At 41.7% G+C, this 7,497-nt stretch overlaps 1 long non-coding RNA gene across 1 annotated transcript; it reads right to left on the reverse strand.

Annotated features, from left to right (window-relative positions):
- Positions 1–1,208: 1,208 nt before the first annotated feature.
- On the reverse strand, positions 1,209–4,137 carry LOC102763812. Its single transcript, XR_435871.2, has 3 exons — positions 3,487–4,137; positions 3,209–3,366; positions 1,209–1,320 (listed from the first exon to the last, which is right to left on the reverse strand). It is a non-coding gene; the product is annotated as an uncharacterized LOC102763812 (long non-coding RNA).
- Between the last annotated feature and the right edge of the window lie 3,360 nt (positions 4,138–7,497).

Below are 7,497 nucleotides of genomic sequence, written 5' to 3' on the forward strand. Positions count from 1 at the left end.
ATATTTACTGAATGAATGGTATGTATTTATGGAACTATAAATAACACTTATAAGGTATATCATGTTCCATTGGGATATAAGCAGGAGCCACAGGATACTTGTTCCGAATACCTAGCTTAGAAAATATTCAGACACATCAGGGACCAAAACTGCCAACATAAAAACAAAGAACAAACAGAAAAAAAGGGCAATATTACTCACCTTCAGAGTAGCAGTGTGTTTATTTTCATTACTTTAAGTTATAAGCTTCATCCTATACTTCAACAATTATAATTGGATCAAATTTAAAGGGGGAATCAACCATATTCCCAAGGAAAACATGTTGAATATCATTAATAACCTCAATTATCTCTGAGCACAGAGCTAAGCAAATCTAAATATTCAAACAGGACCTACATTTAATAAATTCAGCATCACACACAGTTGTGACTAAAACCTCATCTAGAGCTCTGTACAAAATCAGACTTGAGCAGGATAAATGTAAAAATCAAGTTCCACCTAGGCTAACAACTGTCACAAAAACTGCAGCGGGGGTTTACAGCACCATGCACCATGCTTCATTAATTCCTAGAAACACTAGCCATTTGATTCCATGGTCAGCTTCATAATTTAAATAAATAAGGTATCAATCATTTCCCTGACTTTTAATGCCAGACTCCAAGTGACAAAATGAATCCACACACATGAATACAAAATGAACTGCTGTAACATTTTCCAACAAGATGATAACAAAAATATGCTCCCAACTATATCTGCTGATGCATTTCCCTTCAGAAACCTCCTGACAAGTACACATTCACCAGCAGATATATTATTAAACTGAAGATGTATTATGAACAACTTACAATATTTAGCTCTTTCCATTTACAAAACACTTTCATAATCTATTACCTTCTTTGAGCCTTAAAAAAGTCCTGTGAGGTGGCTATAATTACCCCTACTTTACAGATAAAGTAAGTGATTTGTGCCATCTTATCCCAGATTGATGAAGCCAGGATGGTAAACCAAGTCTTAAAAATCCAATTCCCAGTGTTCTCTTCTTTTTCTTCCACACAAAGCAAGAGTCTACATTTGTTTTCCTCCCACCCCCACCTACTCTCAAACCGATGCCCAGCTAGCACAGCATGAAGAAGCAGAATGGGAGTATAAACATAACTGTGGTCAACACACTGAAAAACATCCAGCCTTTGCCTCTTGCTAATTACGGTTTTAGAATCATGCAACTTACAGGAAAGAAATGGAGTATGGGTTAGCTTCTTGGTTTTATTTCCTACTTGTCTTCTTTTGGGCTTTCTATGCATATTCAGAAACAGAAAACCACTGTAAAATATCAAGAAGGCCCCTGGGTCAAAATAGCTCTTGGATCTTTTGCACATATTCAAAGGTCTAGGCCTGCATAATTTTTGACTCTTACCAGCCTCAGACTCAGAAAAGGAAAGAATAAAACTAATTCTTGCTCCTAGCTTACTAAGCTTTTGCCTTCCTCAAATGTTTCATTGAATTGTTTACTTTTTCTTATGAATCTTAATCTCTATGATATGCCTTAGCTGGTCATTTTATTTTAACACAAATACTTTCAAGTTACCTTATACTTCATAAACTTCCTTCCTGGGGCTTTATGAGGAGCTTCACTTGACTTTGGATACTACACCAAGCAGTTTACTGGAATAAGTAAATAAAAAGAAAACCCGAACATTTCCCCCTTTTCCTTTTGGTGAACCCTCACCTTTCTAACTACCTTTCTGGCACAACCTGCATATCTTTAATCTTTAAGTGAACTCTTCAGTGGAGAAACATCCCAAAGCCTATAAGTCTCTAAGGATCAACATCAAATACGCCATCTTTAAGGTGCTGCCACAACAGGACAAACCATTAACCCCTTCCCCGGCAGAAACGTGTATACACGTTTTCACAAAATGTTCTTTTTTCAGTCGTCGACGAGTATACTCGTCTAAAAACTTTACCTTCAAAAACCAGCTACATACATACCATTCTAAATAATTTCATCTAGAAACTTTCTGAGGAATTCAATCAAATGACAGGCAGTCACTTGGACAATTTATATATTCTGACTAAAGTAGGCAGACAGCATGTGCCAGGAAAGCACAGATTCCGAGGGGCAAATTGGAAGAGCTACATAACAAAAACCAGCTGGTAGTAGTTACCATTGTGTTGATGCTCCAAGCCTTTCTCCCTCCCTGCTCTTGGTTGGCTGCATCTGCCTTAAGAAGGTCCCCACACTGGACCTGGACACAGTGTATTCGGGATAAATCCACTCAGAACGAAGTTATAAGCGTACAGGACATTTTTGCCAGTGAGTCTGATTTTATTTTTCACAATCATCTTTCAGCCAAGAAAAGAAAAAAATAATTATCACTCCACCCAATCACTATTATCCATTCTTCTGGGTATATACTTTGGCACAAAGGATTGATTTGCCTGCACTCTTGTTGGGGATGTTTATTATTCTTTCTCTTACTCCAAGCCTTCTGCTAACTTGCAGAAATAAAAACTCCACACACTAGGGGTGGGGGGTCGGAATCCCACAGCTGTCTGTGACCACTGGGAAAGCCAAGCTAGGTGAGGTTCCTTGAGTCCTATGGCTCCCAACCCTACCCCTGTAATTTGCTCCCTGGGGGGTAGGCTCCTTGTGCCAGAGACTAGGCAGGTCTTTGTTTGTTCCACACTCAAGCAGAATTCAGTGGCATGTGAAGCCATCCAGTAATTCTGAGCTTAGACTGACCTTAACCAAAACCATAGTTCAGTAACTTAAAAAAATCACCAGGGCAAACGTGCTTTCCTTAGAAAATAACTTGCCATGTGAATGTTTTACTGTCCCCACACTTACCTGTAGCAACTAGAGACCAGGGCAAAACCACTACTCAAGCTGCTGACCCTAATTCCCAATTCTTTAGGAGGTGCTGGAGCAGTTACTTGGTCAGCTTGGATGTCCCCTTGCGGCAGGCATGGATGCTAAACATGTCTGAGAGTACAGGCAGAGTGTCCCTTTGGAACAATGTGCCATGATAGTTGCAGAGCAAGAGGGTCCCTGGCACAGCAATAGATCGAGTCTTACAAAGTCAAGGCCACTAAAAGTAAAGGCCCAATGTTCTAAATCCTCCCCTCCCCCTGCGGTGAGAAAAAAGCTTGAAGGCCGGAACCACCGGATCAAGGAAGGACACACCTCATCCCCAAGCCTTTCACTTACTTCTCATTGCGCTGATTAGCGCGTTGCCGTCTTTGATCACGTCTTTGATGAATTTATTGGTCCTCTCCAGCTCCTGCTCATAACACTTGAGCCTCTCGCGAAAATTGGGACTGTCCAGATAGCAGTCCCTGAACTCCAGAGGGGGATGCCCCATGGTTCTGAAGGCGGGGGTTGAGAGGAGAAAAGAAAGATACAAAGACCAAGAACATCAGTGGCACAGTAGGGTTAGCTGATGGGATGGATTATTCGCATCCTCCCTCCCCTTGGAGGACAGATACCTGTTCTGATGAGATTCCTGGGGAGACCTGGCTGGTCTGAACCGGAAACGGGCGATCCTAGGATTGCTTCAGGTGACCTGGAAAGGTAACTAAAGCAGTCGGATCCCAGCGGGGTGCTGCTTAGCAATCAGCATACCCCCTAGGCATCACCTCCCCAGACCGGCAGCAGAAACCGCAGCCCAGCTCGCCACCAGAGACGGGAGGGATCCTTCTAAGTGCAAACGTGAATACTTCAGCCCTCCCAGGGTGTAGGCGGGGGCGGGAGCTGGGGATGGGAGCCGCCCCTCCTCTCTCCTCCCTGCTCCTCGCTTCCGAGCTCGCAGATTTCCTTTGCCGAAGTCCGCGGGCAATCCAGATTGCACTCTCCCCTCCCCCTTCTTAAAGCCAGCGCCTCTGCCCCACCCCAGCAAAGCTGGAGTGCCGAGCCCTAGCACTCGTGCTCCTTCTTCAACTGACTTTTTTGCACCCTAGGGTCTTGTTACCCGAGTTCTTCAGCTCCCAGGAGTTTTTCCTGATCCCAGGGAGCCGGCTTACTGTCCTGTTAGGCACCGGAGGGGTTAAGCCGAGGCGGCAATGAAACGTAGCCTTCCTCCACAGACACCCGAGCGGGAAGCGGAGAGCGAGATCGCGACACACAATAGGTGCAGTAGCCCGGCGCTTCCCTACGGAAACTGGGGAGCAGTCAGCGCCCTAGGACTCCAGCTGGAAAGCGTGGAGGCCTGGGAGATGTAGTCTTTCTTCTTCACGCCCCATGACTCCTCCCAACCATCTCCGGACCACCCCGCCCCGGCAGTAGCTTTCCCAGACAGGCATTTCCAGCCTGCCCCAGGCTCGCGGGCCCAGCCCAGCCTCCAGGGGCAGGTGCGCCACCCTTGAGTCTTATGTGGAAAATTTCAGAAACTGGAACAGAGCCCGGGAAGATGCCGTCTCTCATTTACCATTATCTGGCTGGATTGTTTATTTGTTTTCCTTACAACCTCCCTCTGACTTACCAACTTCTTTTTCTCTACCCTTTCTCCTGGTCCTATCGCTCTAATTCTTTTTTTTTTAAACCCATGTAGTATTTTATTTTTTTATTATTTTTATTTTTTATGGTGTTATAAATTTATTCATTTATTTATTTATTTATTTATTTAATCTTTAAATTCTTTATTAGTTAAGGAATTACTCTAATTCTCATGGGCCTTCAACCAGCAGGAGTGACTCCTACTCCAGGACTTCTATGTTAAGCTCAGAACCCCCTGCCAAAAAAAAAAATAATAATAAAGGGCCATAATTAGGAGTTCGCTTTTCACTGAAGAGGAACTCAGAGCACGGTTTTTATGACCCAACTCATTGCATAAGCCATTGATTAAAGCACATGATTTTCCATGTGGAAGTGGAAAACCTAAAGAGGATGTTTTAAATATAGCCTTGCAGCTTACCTCAGAGGCCCCTTGTCCATTGTCCATTGCAGAGAAGGAGAACAACTCTTTTTTTAAATCCTCCTCACCTAAGGACATGTTTAGAGAGACAGAGAGACCTCTATGTGAGTGAGAGAGAAACATCCATTGGTTGCCTACCATAAGCTCCCCAACTGGGATGGAACCTGAAACTTGGATATGTGTCCTGACCATGAATCTAACTCAAAATCTTTCGGTGCATGGAATAATGCTCAATTAACTGAGTCACTCTGGCAATAGGAGCTACTCTTAACAGGTGGCTGCCTTGACATTAATAGTAGCTAGTTGCTGGAAAATAGTGTGCACATGGACAAAAAGATTCATTTTGATTTTGGAGGAGTGTTTAAAATTACATTGCCCTAGAAAGAAAGTTTAGAAAAGCCAGAAGTGAAGAAGTTGTAAATAGGGTAATAATCACCTAGATTAGTATCCTGCTGCTATAACAAATTACCTACAAATTTGGTTACTTAAAGCTCCACAAACTTATTATTGTACAGTTCTGGAAGTCAGAAATCAGAAATGGATTTCACTGACTCAAAATCAAGATGTCAGAAGGATTGTCTTCTTTCTGAAAGTTATAAGAAATATCTAGATCCTTGCCTTTTCCAGCTTCTAAAAGTGGCCCACACCCCTAACTCAATAGTCCCCTTCCTCCATCTTCAAAGCTAGCAAAGACTGATCAAGTCTTTTCATATATATATTTGTTTTATTTATTTCAGAGATGAAGGGAGAGGGAGAGAGAGATAGAAACATCAATGATGAGAAAGAATCATTGATTGGCTGCCTCCTGCACATCCCACATTGGGGATCAAGCCTGCAACCGGACATGTGTCCTGACCTGGAATGGAACCTTGACTTCCTGGTTCATAGGTCAACGCTCAACCACTAATCCATGCCAATTGCGTGATCAAGTCTTTTACATCGCCGTGTCACTGACTGTCCTGCCTCCCTCTTTCACTTATAAGGACCCACCAAGTAACCCAGGATAATCTCTCCATCTCAAGATCCTTGACTTAATCACATCTGTAAAGCCTCTTTTGCCATATAAGATAACACAGGTTCCAGGGATTAGAGCATGACATCTTTGGGGGTACATTCGTCTACATAATCTGATAACCCACCTCCCTAATCCTCAAAACAATCCTGTGAGGTGTTATTTTTGTACCCATTTAAAGATGAGATAGCTGAGTCAGAGAGGTTAAGTGACTTTCCCAAGGAGACATGGCTAGTTAAGTGGCAGTGCTTGACCTTGAGCCTAGTCTGCCTGGTCCAGAGACACTGTTCTTAACCACTACACTATATTGCAGTATGGTAAAGAGTCCAGTGAAAAAAAGCCTTCTGTAAATTAATAAGTAGCCACACCCCAGGGTAGGATTTTATTTTCTACTCTTTTTACCTCTATATTTTATATTTATTTCCTACCCTTTTTATTTTTATTAGAAAATGTACAAAATGGTATTTAAAAGCACAAATTCAGGTACTAAGGGAAGATGCCCAATCAATGGGTATATATGGTCTTTCATTCTACAAAGGTCCCCTATAGCATTCATTCAGTAATTTGACAAGCATTTATTGAGCCTCTGCTATAAGCCCTGACTTACAGAGCCTATACTTATATTTTCATCACTATTAACATTGCCATTGATGTTATTGATGATAGGTACAATCATGCTCATCTAATTTCCTATACTTAAAATGTTTTATAGTCATATGTATATATGTATAATCCTTTATCTATCCAGGAGTAGGGAATGTCCGGCTCCAGGGTTGTATAAGGCCCACGAAATCATTTGGTCTGGTCCTGCCAAGGCATTAGAAGTGACTTAAATAAATGTTTGACCAAATATAGCAGGCTAATTTTTTAAAATTTATCTTTATTGTACCCTTTTCCTCCACATCTTTGCCAACATTTGTCATTTGTGGATTTCTTGATGGTAGCCATTCTGAGAGCTGTGAATTGATACTTCATTGTTATTTTAATTTGCATCTCTTAGATGATTAGTGACTGAGGATTTTTTCATATGTCTCTTGGTGTTTTGTATATCCAATTTGAGGAAGTATCTATTTAGGTCCTTTGCCCATTTTTTAATTGGATTGTTTGTTTTGCACTTGTTAAGTTGTATGAATTTCTTATATATTTTGGAAAATAACCCCTTATTACTTGTATCATAGGCAAATATGTTCTCTTTTCACCTTTTTCATGGTTTCTTTTGCTGTGCAGAAGCTTTGTATTTTGATGTAGTTCCATCTGTTTATTTTCTCCTTAGTTTTCATTGGCTTAGGAGATGTATCGGTGAAGATATTGCTACATGATATGCCTGAGATTTTGCCGCCTATGATTTCCTCTAAGAGTTTTATGTTTTCATAACTTATATTTAAGTCCTATATCCATTTTGAGTTTATTTTTTTTAATATATTTTTTATTGATTAAGATATTACATGTGTGTCCCTGTCCCCGCATCACCCTCCACCCCCCACCCCCCCGTTGTCCGTGTCCATTGGTCAGGCCTCTATGCCTGCATGTAAGTCCTTTGGTTGCTCTTTCCCCTTTACCATCACCTCCCCTACC

This window comes from Myotis davidii, unplaced genomic scaffold (genome assembly GCF_000327345.1).
Source record: "Myotis davidii unplaced genomic scaffold, ASM32734v1 scaffold1583, whole genome shotgun sequence".
NCBI lineage: Eukaryota > Metazoa > Chordata > Mammalia > Chiroptera > Vespertilionidae > Myotis > Myotis davidii.